Here is a 3,637-nt window from a genome sequence, read left to right as displayed (position 1 = left end):
TTTGTACTTAAAATGTTTATATGGAGGCCATCTAGACCTGCATTCCAAAAATATTTAAAAAAAAAAAGGAGGGAAACACTAATTTTAGTTACAGTTCAGAAGTTCTAGATTAAAGTTTTCATGGAGTTGGAGAAAAGTACTTTTCTTGATGAGATTATGGTGTAAAAGCTTTTATGGTTCAGAGGTCCCAAACAAATTCTGTAGCTCTATTACAAATTTGCCTTTGTTGTTTCATTTCAAATATTCCTTGAAACCATGGTTTACCTTCTTTGCATATACTATTTATTAACATACCAGTCTCATAATACCAGATCACAAAAACATACTTGTTTTCGATCCACTGCTATATTGTACATGAACTTACTTAGAATAGAAGATGAAGTTTAGAAAAATACACAGATCACTACTACTATGGTGGGGTACTTCCATTGTCACTATCATCAGAATCATCTCCACCTTTATAATTGTTAAACTCTTTGGGATAACTCTCGACATTGCTCATCTTCTCAATAGTATTGCCTTCCATAATTTTTCCCATCAAAGAAAGAAGTAACGAAGATGGCAGTAACAACCTAGTTAGTAGTTTTATGATTAAGAGATCAAAAGAAATAAAATGCGGTGAGCGTGGATCGAACACGCGACCTTCAGATCTTCAGTCTGACGCTCTCCCAACTGAGCTATCCCCGCTTGATGGCAAATATGTTACTATAAAACATCTATTTCTTGAAGCTTGTTATCTACATTGGCTTATCCTTCATTATGGATCCTAAACATTAAAAATTCCTTTTGATCTTCTCTGGGGTTCAGTTGGTGAAATTGCTTACTGAGTGGTAGAGCTTATCTGGAAACATCTTTTTTGAGTGCTAGTATTAAACTTTGGCCATGGTTCTCTACCAAAATACCAGAAAACATAAGGAGGATTGCAACACCATTCACATGTAAGACATTTTTTTTAAAGATGAAACCTTTCTATGGTGATTTTTAGATGTTTCTTGTCCATATTAGGAGCCCTTAGTTGAGAAGTTCCACCTTGGTTTTTCAAGTGGGATTACTAAGCAGAAAGTCAATCCAACATAATGGTATTACTGTTTCTGAATGGTTGCTTTATGATGTTCAAATAATAATTATACTAGGATTGGGAATTCAAAAGATAATAATTATAATAGTGCTTCTTCTTTGGTAGCTTATTATTTTTTATACAAAATGTTTATTAGGTAGGTCCGTACACTCATTGGTTTTGCAACCGGCCATCTGTACCAGCACTTAGTTCCAAAATTTTCATACCAAAAATGTAAAGGAGAGAGATTGACTAATTTTTAGTTATTGTTTTCAGAAGTGCTTAATTAAAAATATCATATAGTTGGAGCACTTTTCTTTATGAGATTATGGTGTATTCATTTCAGTCTTCTAAGCTATACATGGGTTTTACTTCATATTCCACCTTTCATACTAAAATTTGAGTATTTTCTCTGCTTGAATGCGTTCTTCGACTCTGACTTTGACTTCTCTTAAAAAGGAAATTTGCTATTTAGTCTGTAGATCCATCTCACTTTTGATTTGCTTTTTTTATATATATGAATATAGCTTTGCACTGTTATATAAAGACTACTTGTATGATATTGTATAAATTTTTATACTTTCTAAAATAAAAAGTTTGATATTGGCATTACTCCAGCAATATTCTCTTGTTCTCAAAGTGAAACTTAAATTAAATTTTGTTGTGTTAAAAAAAATCTTCTTTGATTTCATTAGTTACATTTTAAAGTTATCAGATATTATATTAAACTTTCATTTTTACTTTTGCTTTAATAATTTATCTTATATTTACATCAGATTACTGCATTACTGAATTGTAGTCAGAGATTCAGATCAATATTTTCAATAATAGATAGTCACTGATAACAGATATTATATCGTTATTGCCTCTAAGAATAGACATCGTAAGAGAAAAGATCCTCCTCCTTTTAGGGTTACTATGATCTGCCTCAACTCAACAATTCAAAAAGTTTAATGCAATAATTTATGTTTTGCTCATACTATCGTCCCTTCAAGTTTATATATAACAAAATTTTAATAGGGATAAAATGGTCATTTCACCCAACATTCTAATTTCGCTCATACATTACATTGTGCGGTTTTGCTTTATAATAATAAGATAATTTTTCATTTTTTTAATAAACTTTATGATTTAGTTTTTTTCTTCTCGATTTATATTATATAATCAGAATTTTATTTTATTTATAGTTCATTTATAATGTGAGATTATTAAACCATCTATAAATTTTATACCAAATTTTGTACAAAAATAAGTTACTCCTATGTTGGATTAATATTTGCAATTGTGTTATAATGCACAAATACAAATTAACTAAAAAATAAATAATAATTAATAGTCATTTAATATTTATTAAGAATATCCACATAAAAAAATATTTATTGAGAATATATTAAAAAGTTATTTTGTTTTATTATCTAAATTATGAATTTCAATATATTTTTTACTATTGCATGGTCTCAAAAAATTAGTCATTAACTATTCATTAATAAATCATAACAATTAATGATAATATGTGTTAGTAATTGAGTCACAATCTTATGTGGCCTAAGTTGGTTGGTATCATTTTAGTTAGTTGGAAGGAGTACTTGGTGCACCTAAGCTATAAAAGGCTTATGTACTCGGCTTAGATGGGATAGATGATACTTGATGATTTCTCTTGTAAAGAGTTTAGAGAGTGTTCCCTTTTTGTACTCTTGTAATTTGCATTGTGTTTGTAATAAAGAAATGAGTTTTGTTTCCCAATGGATGTAGGCCAGAGACACTTTGTCTTTGTGTTCGAACCACGTAAAGAGGTTGTGTTATTGTGTTCATTACTTTTGTTCTCTTTGCCTAGTTTTGATTCTTGTTTAGTGTGATTCAACTCAAATCACAACAAGTGGTATTAGAACCAGGTTCTTGTGGATCAAGTTTTATCAAGAATCCAAGAAGTGTTTGAAGGAGTGTCAAGAATGGTTGCTGCAGAGTTTGAAGTGGACAAATTCACAGGGGAAAACAAATTTAGTCTTTGGAGGATTAAGATGAAGGCCTTGTTAGTTCAACAAGGAATCTTAGAAGCCATAAATGAATCTACATTGTCGAATGTGAAGGATGAGAAAGTCAAGAAAGACACAAAGGTAAAGGCACATAGTGCAATCCTTCTCTATTTGGGCATATGGCGGACGTTCAAGATCAAAATCAAGAACGGGTAAACAATGTTATTACTGCAAGAAAGATGGTCATTTTAAAGATGAATGTATGGCACTCAAGGCGAAGCTTAGCAGAGACAAAAATAATGACAAAGAAGAGGGTGAAGCTGGTGTTGTTTCTGTGGTTATGAATCACCATATGTCTTGGCTGACTCAGGCAAAGGTTCGGGAGAAAATTGGATATTGGACTCAGAGTGTTCTTTTCATATGACACCAAACAAGCATCTGTTTTTTTCATTCAAAGAAATTAATGGAGGAACTGTTTTATTGGGAAACAACAAGGCTTGTAAGGTTCATGGTATTGGTTCTGTGATGATAAAAATGCATGATGGCATTGAGAGAATAGTGCAGAATTTAGATTTGTACCCGATTTAAGAATAAACTTATTGTCAAT

At 31.1% G+C, this 3,637-nt stretch overlaps 1 non-coding gene across 1 annotated transcript; it reads right to left on the bottom strand.

Moving 5' to 3' along the window:
- Positions 1-614: 614 nt before the first annotated feature.
- On the bottom strand, positions 615-687 carry TRNAF-GAA (transfer RNA phenylalanine (anticodon GAA)). The gene has a single exon. It is a non-coding gene; the product is annotated as a tRNA-Phe (tRNA).
- Positions 688-3,637: the final 2,950 nt, after the last annotated feature.

This window comes from Humulus lupulus, chromosome 4, assembly GCF_963169125.1.
Source record: "Humulus lupulus chromosome 4, drHumLupu1.1, whole genome shotgun sequence".
Classification (NCBI taxonomy): Eukaryota; Viridiplantae; Streptophyta; class Magnoliopsida; order Rosales; family Cannabaceae; genus Humulus; species Humulus lupulus.
Note: the sequence above shows the minus strand (reverse complement) of the source record. Positions and strands in the feature narration are given on the sequence as shown.